The 14,499-nt window shown below is 44.0% G+C and overlaps 1 protein-coding gene across 1 annotated transcript in view; it reads right to left on the reverse strand.

Annotated features, from left to right (window-relative positions):
* Positions 1-1,852: 1,852 nt before the first annotated feature.
* Positions 1,853-14,499, reverse strand: part of TGIF2 (TGFB induced factor homeobox 2) — a 371,431-nt gene continuing 358,784 nt past the window's right edge. Inside the window, exon 4 of the transcript XR_014566085.1 lies at positions 1,853-1,863. The gene's annotated coding sequence lies outside the window, so the exon portion shown is untranslated. The remainder of the gene's footprint in view (positions 1,864-14,499) is intronic.

A 14,499-nucleotide genomic window follows, 5' to 3' on the forward strand; every position in this document is an offset into this window, starting at 1 on the left:
GTGTGTGCTAATTTACATGTGTAGATACATATTTAGGGATAATCACCCTGATTTAAATAGTATAAATACATCTCACTTTGGTGGAGAACACTGTGATCAGGTGACCTTTGTGTATACTCAGCCCTAGTGCTAACTGTAGACTGACAGCTTCAAGGCCCCTGATGACCATTCCAATGGATTCTTTACCATTAAATCAGACTTGGACCAGACAACCCTTCAAATAGAGGACTATCTGCTGTAAATAGAACACATGGCCATGCTACTAGAGAAGGGCCATAACACAATGGCAGAGCATCTGCATTGCAGATAGAAGATCCAAGGCTAGGAAAGATTCCCATCTCAGACCCTGGAGACCTGTGACATCAGTGGAATAATGGTCTGACATGTTCCTATGTGCTAATGACAGGGTTGGCTGCCATATTATTAGCATCTGTTTTCTGTGGATGCTAAAAAGGAGGGGGACCTAGTAAGCTAGCGATTCCTCCTGGACTGTGGCCTATGAGTGCCCTGATTAGAGAGGCACAATGCCTTTCCCTATCAGTTTACTTCATCTCCTTTTTGTATGTGTGTTACTTTATCTCATGTTTGTTTTCAGGGATTGTATTGGGGAGGGAAAACAGAAGGGACACCTTGGAAACAAAGCAATCAGGGGAAAAAACACATGCAAGATTCACAGTGGGTAAAACAACACAGGAACGTAAGAGCCCCCAATGGATAACACCAGAACACTATCTAGTTCAGGGGTCAGCAAATTATTTTAGCTGCAAGCCGAACCACTGGCCCTCAGACCTTGTGGCAGCCTGGAGAAGGGGCACTGGGGAGGGGGAGCTGGAAGAAGAGGCATGGGGGGGGCAAATAGTCCTTCTCCCCAGCCCTAGCTGCTGTGTTTACCTTCCCAGAGGATGCTGCTGCCGCTGCCACCGCCACTGCTGTTGCTTCTCGTGGGTAGGTAGAGTGAGTTCGTCCGCTCTGCTCTCTGACCCACAGGACCACCAGGGTGGGGGCAGCGGCAGCGGAGGGAAGATGAGTGGCGCAAAAGGGCTGGCTCTGGAGAAGGGCTGCTTAAAATGGTGCTCAGCCAGCTCAGCGCAGCCCCCTTCCTCCTCTAGGCAGGGCGGGGAGAAGCCAGGAGGAGGGAGGGAGGGAGGGAGGAGGCGGCGCCACGGTGTGTGTGAGGGAGAGGGGGAGAAATGGAATGGCACGGGGGGGGGGAATGGTGCAGCTAGAATGAACAGAATCTCCACGTTGATCCACGGACAGTCTGTGGTCCAGATCCTGAAGGCAATTGAGCCTGATCCAGCCTGCGGACCTTAGTTTGCCGACCCCTGATCTAGTTCAACGTACTTTTCCAGCAATGGCAAGCCAAGTGTTTCACAGAAACCTACAAGCCGTGTATGAGAACAATAGCTCTGCGCCATTATGTGCCCCCCTCTCTGACAACCTTGTTCTCTTATAATGGCAATGGTGCCCACCTGAGAGGTGCCGGAACTGTTGAGTTCCGGCTGATAAAAAAGCCCTGGATAATGCCTTTGCTAACCTGGAGAGAGCGTGAGGATGTGTGTGTTGAACCCCCTGACTTTTATGTAGTTGAAATGTTGCCTATTGTAGAAAGGTATGAATCACATCTGTTGCTCTTCTTCAACCAGGCCTTGGGCTGATTAATATTCTACAGCCTTTTAAATGTGTTGGGGGGTATTGTTTTTTGTTTCTGTTTTAACTATTTATTTGTGCTTTTATCTCATGTTTTTATCTTGTGAACCACCCTGAGATCTTTTGAGGAAGGGCGATATATACGTCTAATAAATAAAATTAAATAATTTAAAAGCTGCTAATTGATTCTGCATTAATTTTTCTGTAATTTGCCTGAACTCATTTCACTGTTTATCTCTCTCTGTTTATAGATTTGGCATTTCAGGGGATCCCCAAAGGACTTAAGCACTGAAATCCCATTGAATTGTAATGCGAACCTGGAAAAGTTGATTCCACAGGTTGGAACTGGAAGTTGACTGAGAAGCCCTGATCTTCTGGAGCGGGTGAGTATTGTTTAACTTTCTGAAATATGTTGCATGGGGTGGGAGGAATAATCAAAGCCTCAGGGGTTTCCTTTGTACTGTACTCTGATCCTAACCCATCAAAGTGTCAAGAGTCTTTATCAGTGAAGTGCTCTTCAAATCCCATCTAAGATAAATCATGGCAGATTTACAGAACCATGCTGGTTTCTCTGGCCATTTTTTCTTCTTGTATAATGCTATGGATAAAGTAAATGTTAATAGCTCCCATTATACTCTTCATGTATATTGGGACAAGGGGGGGGGGTGAAGATTCAATCCAATTCTCACTGTAAAGCTAAATATGTCAAATTTGCAATATGAGAACTGAAACACAGCTAGCCTCCAAAATTCACACTTACCTGAATTTTGCGATGCAGTTCTCCAGTCAAGCAGTGTTTACAAAAATGTGTATATTAGGAGGAAATGTGTGTAAAAATGAATATATTGGTAAAATCAACATACAAAAATGTATTATATTAGGAGATATTGCTTGCAAAAATGTGTACATTAGTCAAAACTGCATACAAACATGTTTTTATTTGAAGACATTCACATTAAAATGCAGAATAATTTTAATGGCAATTTTTAAAAATGGTAAATTACTATAGAAATGTGCAGAACTGAATTTAAGATTGAAAAATTGAGAAACTAAGAAAAATTAAATTGGGAGTTTCTTCCATCCCTAAGCTATGCATAGATGTTATTCTAGATCTCTCCCCCCCCCACCTTAGCATTAGTCTCCTTTGCTTTCTACAGCTTAGCCACAGTATAATTATATAACTGTCCTCTCTTCATATAGTAATGCGCTTAAGGCTGCTTTATACCAGTGTGAAATTTTCTACACGGAAGTAATACTTTACACCAGGGAAGGGAGTCATGTGACCCTCCAAAAGTTGCCAGATTCCTGTTCATCTCAGCCTCAGCTATCATGGTCAATGGTAAGGGATGAAGGATGGTGGGATTTGTAGTCCAGTAACAGCTGGAAGGCCACAGGTTCGCCGTCCCTGCCTTATGCATGATTAAACTATGGGATTCACTGCCACAAGCTGTACTAATTGCCACCAATATGGATGTCTTTAAAAGGGGACAAGAAAATCAGTGGAGAAGACTATCAATGGCTACTGTCTATGATGGCTGTGTACATTACCTCCAGTATCAGAGGCATACAGAGCAGGGAGAATGTAGTTGTTCTCATGTCCTGCTTCTGGGCAGGTTTTTTGGACTGTATAAGACTTTGGTCTGACCCAGGTGGTTTCTTTGTAAGTGTGTGAGTGTACTGTGAAGTATTCTTGTTTCCTGTGCCAACAAACTTCAAGAAAAAGAAAGAAAGGAGAGAGGGGCATTGCTGGTATTTACTTTAAATATTTATATGTTGCCTTCATGCCTGGCAGTATATTTCAAAGGCAGGTGGCAGTGTAATAAAGTTAAAATGTAATAAAACATAAGATTTGTGAGTGTGTGCAGCACTGCCTGGTGAATGCATGGGATGATGCAAAATAAGGATGGGGAATTTGTGGCCCTTTGGAAGATGCTGGACTTAAGCTCTCATCATCCTAGACTGTCAGGGAACTGCCATCGGAGCCAGAGGCGGAGGGAAGGCTCCAGAGCGATGCCGGAGAGGGTCCCAGCAGGGAGAGAGGCAGCCCATCTGCTGGGGAAGGAAATCAGCGTAACACCAGGGGTGAAGGGGGGCAGATGGGGGAATCGGAGAGAAGGCTCCAGGACTCTTCACCGGAGACCAGTGGGGAGAGCACGGGTACTCCGCTGCCCACACCCTCCCTGCGCAGAAGACTTCCGCACTGGGAGAGTAGGAGGACACTTGGCGTCAAAGAAGTTCTTTGCTGGAAGAAGTTCAAGAAACGCCCACTGACGGATTCTGCCAGTGACTGAGACAGCCACGAAGTGAAAGGCTGTCCAGACAGAAAGGGTTCAACCAGGTAACCTAGCCAGGAGTGGTAGCAACTTACGCACGAGCAACCCCTAGAACCATTACATAGACCATTGGCCATGTAGGTTTGGACTGATGGGAGATGTAGTCCAACAACGCATAGAGGGTTCCCTTTTCCTGATTTAAAATGCCAACTCTCTAATTCTTTGATGTTGCTGCTCTGGTTGCTGGTCCCTTGGGATGCCTTATCCTTATGCCAATTCAACAAGTCTCCCAGTGCTGTGTTTTGCCGTAGCTGATTCCTGCCAATTCTGTACAAATCCCTAGTAACCCTTTATTTTGTGTGTGTGAATCTTACTAAGGTATTATGTGTTAACCTCTTACGCCACCTCCTTCCAGTGCCCATAATCATTTGAAATGGCTGTAGATTGTGGTAACGACCCCACCTCATCTTGTCAGTTGTTCCGCTGCCTCAGCACAATGCAAATGTGAGGCTCGTCGTGCTGCCCAATTTATTTATTCCACTCAATTATTTCATCCAGTTCTTTTAAGCTTCCCTATTTTCACTTGGATCCTTTCCAGGCCCTGGTGACTTTGTAAAACAAGAGCATCCAAGAAAGATTAAAATTAAACTGTGTGTGCAATTGCGTTTCTTATGTAATTTGCACATATGTTGCCCCAGGCTGTATGTTGAGCCTTGGGTACCTGGCCACAAGTACGTTGGTAGAAAATCAAATTGCAAAATTCCAGGTCCCTGAATCCAGGCAGCCTAATCTGCATTTATGCAAATCAGATAGATGAGTCCTGTGTATTCTACCAACTATTTGTCTGAATCCTGAATGGCCAGCTGGGAACTGCATTTAGGAACTGTGCTTCCCTTGCAAGGGAGTCAGTGGAATGATCTGTCTTGTTGTATGCCGGAGGTTCTGTAGTTGTAACTATATATCCTCAACTTTGTTGTTGTTGATAGTTAAAGGCCAAAGGCCTGGTTATAGAGGAAAGTTTTTGCCTCATGCCTAAAGTTATATAATGAAGGCAGGTCTCCCTAGGGGGAGCATTCCACAAGAGGGGAAATGGTTGCAGGGTCTGGATTGGTCCATATGAGGAGAGGTGGTCCTTGAGGTATGAACATGTACGTGTACTTGCATACTCAACTGACACATGTAATCTTTATTACTACATCTTAATTTTATCACTACATTTATATCCCAACTTTTCTCAAAGGAGCTCAAGGTAGTGTACACACACACACCTTCCATTTTATACTTGCAAACCTTGGATTTGAACCCTGGTCTCCCAGGTCCTAATTCAGTACTCTAACCACTACTCCACACTGATTCTCATGAGATATTTTGCTCAGTGTCACAGTGTGTCATTGGAGAATTATACCTTACATTATTATTTAATTTATATACCACTCAAAGCTTCCAAGTGCTTTGTTGGAAGCTGCCCAGAGTGCCTGGGGCAACCCAGTGAGGAGATTAATGGGGTACACCACTTCTTCTTCTTCTTCTTCTTCTTCTTCTTCTTCTTCTTCTTCTTCTTCTTCTTCCTACTACTTCCTTCTACTACTACTACTACTACATATAAAAGCCAATCACACTAGTATGCATAATTAAAATGCATAATAAAATAATCCTATGAAAGACAAACTTATTATTAGTTACAGATAGGTAGCCGTGTTGGTCTGCCATAGTCAAAACAAAAAAATTTCCTTCCAGTAGCACCTTAAAGACCAACTAAGTTAGTTCTTGGTATGAGCTTTCGTGTGCATGCACACTTCTTCAGATACACTGAAACAGAAGTTTCCAGACCCTTCTATATAGTGAGAAGGTGGGGAGGGGTACTACTCAGAAGGGTGGTGGGAATGGGGGATTGGCAGATAGCTGTGATGAGCCTGTTGACGACTCTTAACGATTGCAATAGGTCTTAACCATGGAGAGACCTGGTCTGAACAAAGACATTGGATTCTTATCTCATTATACATGACAAAGCCATTTTTCACCTTCTCACCCCTTGCTTTTTCCTGTAAGACCTATTGCAGTCGTTAAGAGTTGTCAACAGGCTCATCACAGCTATCTGCCAATCACCCATTCCCACCACCCTTCTGAGTAATACCCCTCCCCACCTTCTCACTATATAGAAGGGTCTGGTAACTTCTGTTTCAGTGTATCTGAAGAAGTGTGCATGCACACGAAAGCTCATACCAAGAACTAACTTAGTTGGTCTTTAAGGTGCTACTGGAAGGAATTTTTTTGTTTAAACTTATTATTTTATTATTATTATTATTATTATTATTATTATTATTATTATTAAAAATTACATACCAACTTTTATTTGGAAAAGAAACATACCAACATCCATAATTAAAATATGCAATATAGCAATCACATTAAAACTACTCCGCATTTATAAAAGGAAACACAAGTCAACTATATATAGCAGAAGTAAAGGGGTTGCTAACCTTTTGGGGCAAATGAATACATTTGGAATGTTGAGAGAGTGCCGTGGGTTCTAATCACAAATTGGCTGCTGTGGGTTGTACCATTTTGCGGTCCTGCCTCTTTTTATATCAGGAAGGGAATAGCCAGGGGTGATGGGAGTTGTTATTCAGCAATATCTGGAGGGCCACAGGGATTGTTAGAGTAGCCAGTGGCCCATCTAGGCCATCATCCTGTTCTCACAGTGGCTAACCAGATGCCCATGGAAAGCCAGCAAGCAGAATCTGAGCATAAGAACATTCTCCCCTCCTGCTGTTCTCAGCAACTGGTATTCAAGAAGTATTACCACCTTAGAACATGGAGGCAGAGTATGGCCATCGTGGCTAGTAGCCCAGTAGCCCTGTCCTCTATGAATTTGCCAATCCTCTTTTAAAACTACCTACTTTCTTTGCACTGTGCATAATTTTATGCACCTCCAACATGTCCCTCTTATTTGACCCCCCCAAAACTTAAAAACTCCAAATGTTTTCTGTAACTTTTCCTTGTATGGAAGTTGGTTCAGCCCCTTGGTCATTATGATTCCCATATTTTGCACCTTTTCCAGCTCTCTAGTTTCCTTTTCAAGGTGTGTCATGAACTGGCAGGAGGAAGGGGAGGAGGAAGAGGATTCCGGTGAGGGGTGTAGCCAGGAAAAGACTGGGACACATCGTGACAAGCAGGGGATGGGGAAGGAAAGCTTTCTTCTTCTTCTTTGGTGATCACTCATCGCCGAATAAGATTGCTTTCCATGAACATGGTCTTAACAGTGTGTCCGTAGGTGACTGTGGAAGCCAATTTTGGATCCGCATGTCCTTCCACAGTGGGGACATAGGTTTCCAGGTGGGAGTTGATCCTGGTGAGGGTTTGCCAAACGTGCCTTCCTCTTAGCCTGTTTCTCCCTTTCATCCTGAGTTTGAGGGTCTTCAAAGTCCATGAGACCTTTGGTAAAGGCTGTTCTCCAATTTGAGTGCTCACAAGCCAGTGTTTCCCAATTGTCGGTGTTCATACTACATTTTTTTAGCTTTGTCTTGAGAGTCTAACTCATAGGGTGATGGAGGATGGCAAAGGGATGGGGGTCAGTGCACAGGAACCACAGCAGCAGGACCCAGAGCCAGAGGGACTCTGACTCCACAAACACAGCAGGTTGTGAAGCAGAGGGAGCAGTGGGAGGGGCATTCTAGGAGGCTGAGGCAGGTAAGGGCCTACAGCCCAGCTCCCTAGTTGACCAGGTGGGACTCACTAGCTCTGAGAGAAGGTGTGTGATTCCTCAGCTGGAGTAGGCCTGGAACAGGTGATGGTCATGTGCCTCATCAAGCCCAGAGTGCAAAGTACAAAAGGGAAGCAGATCTGAGGTACTGTGTCTGCTGAACTGCCCATGTTGATGGACTTTGGCTTGGATGCTCCTGGATCTCTGTAGGACTGTGCTTTGGGTTTGACTCTGGACTGTATCCTGACTGCTGAACTTCAAACTTGGCAGCTTGAACTGTTGTTTCCTGACCTTTGGACCTTGCTTGTGTGGATTGACTTTGGACTTTGCATGCTGAATTACTGCCAGGTAAGCCAGGGGTTCGGGACAAGGTGTGAGATAATCTTGCCATACTGTTACCTCAAGATCCTAAGTGGCTGGTTTTTCTACTGGTACAGCCACCCTGCCTCATACTTCCTTTCCTGCTTCTATCATTTTTGTATGACACTTTCCAAGGCTGTGTGTGCACTAGCGGTTCCTGTCTGAGTGATAGCACCCAGGTGTGGTGCATGTTAGGTAGAGTGTCTGGGTTGACTATGCATTATCATCGCTCTGATATACCCCCCCCTTTCAGATCTGCACAGGCCTGCCTCTACCCCCTAAATGTTACTAAATGGCTCACAAGGTTTTGTGTGAAAGTGAGGAACACATTAATCCTGTGCTAAACAATAGCAAGTATACCGCTGTAATGATGAAGTTGCTTAAGAAGCCTTTCCTGTGTTACCTACCAAGATTTCTATGTAGGTAGAAATAACCGCTCTCATTGATCCAGAATGATTTCTTAATATGAATGGATGCTTCTGAGGATTTCTGTGAAGGTTGCTAAGCTACTGGTTGGATACAGAAAAATGCTGTGTCAAATGTAACTGGATTGTGAATGGCAACTAGCAAGAGGAAAATTACTTCTGAAAGGTGTCACGAGCATTTGAGCACATCCTTTTATGTGGAGCCTAAAATCCTCCTCCCTTGGAGTACACCACAGAGGCAAAGAGCTGCCATCAAACCCCCTAAATAGCTGTTTTGTCCTTGGAGTTATTGCTAAGGATTCTGGGTAGAAAATCTATTACCCCTATTATCTTTTACTGTCTGCAGGTGTGGTCTTTCCAGGGCAGATCCACACCACACATTTAAAGCACAGGGAACGATTGTTTCCTACTTAGAGCTATGAATCCCTCTCCTTAAAGCACAATTCCCAGGATTATTTGGGGAAAGCCACATGTTTTAAATACACATGTGTTTTAAATTTATAGTGTGGGTCTGCCCAGTCTCATCCAGTCCAGTATCCAATTCTATTTTATGTAGTGACATAAGAGTCTAAGGAAGTGAGTTTGTATTGAACTTGCAGAGATACGCAACACAAGAACAGTTTACCAATAGAAATCATTTTTTGTTGTTGAACACAGAGGATTGCATCCAGGCTTAGAGTAGATGCTTGAAATCACTAGGTCTATTCTAAGCATGAATCCAACCCAGAGAGAAAAGGGAAATTTATCAAATAAAATAATAGAATATATTCTAACTTCTTTCATTTTGAAAGTACTTTAGAAAATTGCTTAGCTGAGTCTCAGTTCATACCCTCTTAACAGTGTTGAAGCCATGGTGGACTGCATATTCCCTAGAGGGGTACTTTCTGATCCATCCCCAAAGATGGAAAAACTTGTAGAGCAAACAAACAAAAACATCTTGAGGCAGAGATTGATTTTTGGCATTTTGCCTGTTGAATCTGGGTCCGGTGGGCTTGGCTTTGTCACTTGTGAATTCAGGAGCTGACAAAAAGGAAGTGAGCTTTAAGTTTAAGACTGTGAGTAAAGCCCTGCTGGATTAGAGCAAAGGCCCTTCTGGTCTACCAGTCTGTTCCCACATTGGCCATGCAGATCCCTGTGTGAAGCCCTTAAGCAGGGCTCGTGAACAATAGCACTTTCCCAATTGTGTCCCCAGCAACTGGTTATTCAGAGTATAATTCTTCTCATACTGGAGATAATATATAGCCATCATGACCTGTAATCATTGATGGCTTTGTCCTTCATGATTTTTTATTTTATTTTTTATTTTGTAATTCCTTTTTAAATGCATCCAAGTTGGTGGCTACCACTACTGTCTGTCTGTCTGGAAGGTCACATGTTGTGACTGGGATGTGAGAAAGCAGCCCTCCCTCCTTGGAACAATTGTGCCACTTGTTCAGACATCACATGGAAACCTTGGGTTCCATTTGCATAACTTGGGTATCAAAATGTATCTAGAAAGCAGTTTCTTCATCATAGTTCTCCATCACATATTTAGTGGCAAGTATTACATGGACGCAGGTGGCACTGTGGGTTAAACCACAGAGCCTAGGACTTGCCGACCAGAAGGTCGGAGGTTTGAATCCCAGCGATGGGGTGAGCTCCTGTTGCTCGGTCCCAGCTCCTGCCAACCTAGCAGTTCAAAAGCATGTCAAAGTGCAAGTAGATAAATAGGTACCGCTCCAGCAGGAAGGTAAACGGCGTTTCCGTGTGCTGCTCTGGTTTGCTTAGTCATGCTGGCCACATGTATGCCAGCTCCCTTGGCCAATAAAGCGAGATGAGCGCCGCAACCCCAGAGTCAGTCACGACTGGACCTAATGGTCAGGGGTCCCTTTACCTTCACCTTTATTACATGGACAGATTGTTTGTGATCTGTCCTTGTCTGATAGGATATTGGTGAGTATGGAATACTTGTGCCACATCTTAAGAGATACATTTGAGGTGGCTAATATACACCACACTTCAAACCATGTTCACAATGGAGGGACATCTTAAGGTTCTTGATGGTGTTTACTTCATTGCAAGTTTTCCAATCTACGCTTTAGGATTGCAGCAAAAGGCAGCTGATTCATTCTAGACTTGCCAAACTGATATGGCTCCCAAAAGACGAGCGAGGAGCTGCCACGAAACTTCAGACGTGTTTCCAAAGGATCAGCACAATGAGTTCAGCTCAGCTTGGATATGCTGCTTGGTGCTTCCTGCATGTTATGAACTGAGTGTTGGTGCAACCTCTAGATCAGCAGGAAATCTCTGCCCCTTTACTGCTTGCTTATCCCTCTTAGAGCATAACATAACAGGTTTAAGTGGAACTTTGTTATGGCTCCTTGCTGGGCAGCCAGCTTCGCAGCTTCCGTGTGAGAGTCATATCTGGCATTATCAGTAGATGCATCTTGCTTTGGCAGACCTCCCAGTCAATATCTAGGTAATTAAAAAGCCCTTGTGATTAAAGCACCAGCTTTCTCATGTCCCTCTAATTTCTAATCTATGCTGTATAAATGCCCTAAGGTATATAATGCCAGTCAAGAGCCACCTGAGCCCCTGAATTGTCATCAGTGGGCTCATTGTGAGTTCACCTGCTGCTTTTAGCTGCCTCATGAACTTACCTTAAATTTGCAGCAATTGACATGTCCAAGTAGTTGATATTTTTGAATTGGTTCTTCAACATAATTGTCCTGTCTGTGAGTCCTGGAAAACCCACTCCCTGCTTTCACGCTTTTTCCCACCCGGCCTGGGAGGGCAAGGCCCTGGCTGACTCAGCTTTTGTAGCTGAGGATGCTGCTCTTGAGCTGGGGTATTGTTTGGGATTTTTTGCTGTTCTCTCTCTCTCTCTCTCTCTCTCTCTCTCTCTCTCTCTCTCTCACACACACACACACACACACACACACACATCTTGTTGTGATACGGTATATGTGGAAATTGCTCAGTAGAATTGATGTATTTGCCCCTCCCAATATGATGAAACTGCTCCCAAAGTCATAATAATAATAATAATAATAATAATAATAATAATAATAATTTATTTATTTATTTATTTATTTATTTATTTATTTATACCCCGCCCATCTGGCTGGGCTTCCCCAGCCACTCTGGGGGGCTTCCAAAAAATATTCAAATATAGTAATACATCAAACATTAAAAGCTTCCCTAAATAGGGCTGCCTTCAGGTGTCTTCTAAAAGTCTGGTAGTTGTTGTTCTCTTTGACATCTGGTGGGAGGGCGTTCCACAGGGAGGGCACCACTACCGAGAAGGCCCTCTGCCTGGTTCCCTGTAACTTGGTTTCTCGCAGTGAGGGAACCGCCAGAAGGCCCTCGGTGCTGGACCTCAGTGTCCGGGTAGAACGATGGGGGTGGAGACGCTCCTTCTCTTTGCCTTGGCAGCTGCTCTGTTCTCTCATCATCTACTTGGTAAGGGGTCTGAGACTCCAGGAGCAGTTGCATCATGATTGGGCCTAGGAGAAAGCAACTCTGTGGAAGAAGAGGTAACTTCTTAAAGGAAGTCGGAAATGCCCAGAACAAAGTGTCAGCAAAATGGACAATGACCTTTCTCCCCTCTCGTCCCCCCGCCAGTTTATCATAAAGAGGCTAAAATTGAAGTGCCTTCCTGTAACAAAAGCCATTTTCACAAGTGTGGAGCTCAGACTGTGGCATTTCTATGTTCTTTTTCTGTCTGGTCTTTTGCTCTGCTGCTCCTGCTGTCTTTCCATTTAACAGCTATTTGAAGCCTACTTGTATTTCTGACCTGAGGGATATCGGCATCATCATCTTAAACAACAACAATACCTATTTATTAACCGTCTTATAACCACTGCCCCAAGGCAATTTACACATAAAACAACTAAAAATAGTTAAAAGCGTAAAAACAACAAATGCATTTGAAATGAGACTAAAATCCTAACAAGCAGACATTGGTGGTAAAGGCCAATTTATCCACCTGAGAATGCCTGTCTAATATGCAGCTAGGCAGCAGCACTGGGCTTCTTCTGCCTATAAATGCAAGGGTCAAGTGTGGAAAGCCCAGCAGGTTCAAAATATACCTAGTGAATGCTATTATCTTCATATCCCCACACCTATTTGAGAGTAACACATCAAACTTCAGAAGAATCTTATGAATAGAAAACCCAGCTCTGCAGAATCTATAAAGTCCTCTCAGCTGCTGTTGGGCCAGAAAGTTAGAATTCTGCCTGTAGCATTTTGCCAAGGCATTAATGTACCTTGCAGCCATGCTGACAGTTACCTTTGGAAGAAATCCATTAAATTGGATTTGCTTTTGCCCACTATTCCTCAAGGCCCCAACCTTGGTTACTGACAAAAACCCCCCTGCAAATTTCAGCCTAAAAACAAAAGCCACTTTAGATATAACAGGCCTCATAACTGTTGTGGCAGCATTTCTTCTTTATGATTCTGCAAAAAGACTTCAGCCATTCCACAGATCTAGTGTTGCCATCAGTTCACAGCTGTATCAAACTGCCTATATTTTATCTGTCCATAATACGTATTGTTACTGAGTGGTGGGAAGTGCCAGGGGCAGAGCTACAGGTTTAGCATCCTTTGGATAAGAGGGCACTGCAAACTTAAGATGTCTTTGACACTTTGGGGGAAGGGCCATAGTTCAGTGGTAGAACATTTGCCCTGAATGAAGAAAATCCACTCCCCAGCATCTCCAGACATGGCTTGGGGTGTGGGGAACTCCGTACAAAATCCTGGAGAGCTGCTGCCAGTCAGTGTAGATTATATTGAGCTAGACGGAACAATGATTTGCCTCAGTATATGGCAGCTTCCTATATTCCTTATTCACAGATATATGAGCAGAGCACAGTGAATGCAAGTCCCACTCCTATAAGTGGACCACACAGCCTTGAGAATCTCCCCTCACAGAATATCACTGAGGGTATCATGGTTGCAGTAAGCCCTGTGACATCCAACTCATTTGCTCTACTTACTCAGCAAATTACCTGGCTATAATTCGCTGGGTTAAAAGATACAAACTTCATCACAAAACTGGGAGTAGGGAGGGAGTTTCCTGCTTGAAATGGTTACTTATAATATGGATATGGAGCTTTATTTGTTGTCTCTCTCCAGCTTTGCTGCCCCACTGCAAATGACTATCTGTTTAGATCAGACGTGTCTGACTTGTGGCCTTCCAGATATTGCTGAACTAGCTCAGTTGGTTAGAGTGTGGTGCCAAGGTTGCAAGTTCGATCCCTGCATAGGACACTTGCATATTCCTGCATTGCGGGGGGGGGGGGGTTGGAATAGATGATCTTTAGGGTCCCTTCCAACTGTACAATTCTATGATTCTGCATCATTGTTGGTTGCCACTGAAAGAGAGCCACAAGTAAGCACCCCTGTTTCAGATATTAGTTCTGCAAATGTACCTGCACTTTTCTGGAATCAAACTTCTATCCGCAATAGAAAGGCAAACGGCAGTCTGTTTCCATTTTTTCTCTAAGACTGAAGCCTTTTCCAAAATCATTGAAACAGTGTACATATGAGTCAATACTGATGAGGATGCTGGAGTAGTTGGCAAACTTTAACTGGGTTGAATTATAAAAGTTATCCATTTAATAGGTGTGATTAGTTTATTATATCATTAATCACAGATTAGCTGCATCTTAATTGCAGCAGTCGCTGAAAGGCTGTTTGGCACTGATTTTGTGGTAACCTGTCTGTGGTCTCCACACAGATGTTGTCATGTGTTAGAAGGTGTCAGGTGACAACAAACAATAATGCATGTTCCCCTCTACATTGTGGGTGGGGTTTGCCTTGGATGACTCACATACACTCCAGATCAGGCAGCCTGAATCTAGCAGTGGTCTGGACACTGAATCAGAGGCTGCTGCAGTATCAGATGGGTCAGGTTCAGAGCTCAGAGCTGACTGCTGAAGAAAGGGGGACCTGCAGGCTCTATAAGGCCAGAGCTCAGGTCCTCACAAGAACCTTCCCTTCAGCCTGAAGAACCAGATGCCTCTCACTGTACATCAGCAGTCTGCAGAATGCTGGAGGAGTGCCCATCCTTAGACCTGAGGGCTGGTACTTTGAAGTTCTGAAGTTC

This window comes from Podarcis gaigeae, assembly GCF_964106915.1.
Source record: "Podarcis gaigeae genome assembly, chromosome: 6".
Lineage (NCBI taxonomy): Eukaryota > Metazoa > Chordata > Lepidosauria > Squamata > Lacertidae > Podarcis > Podarcis gaigeae.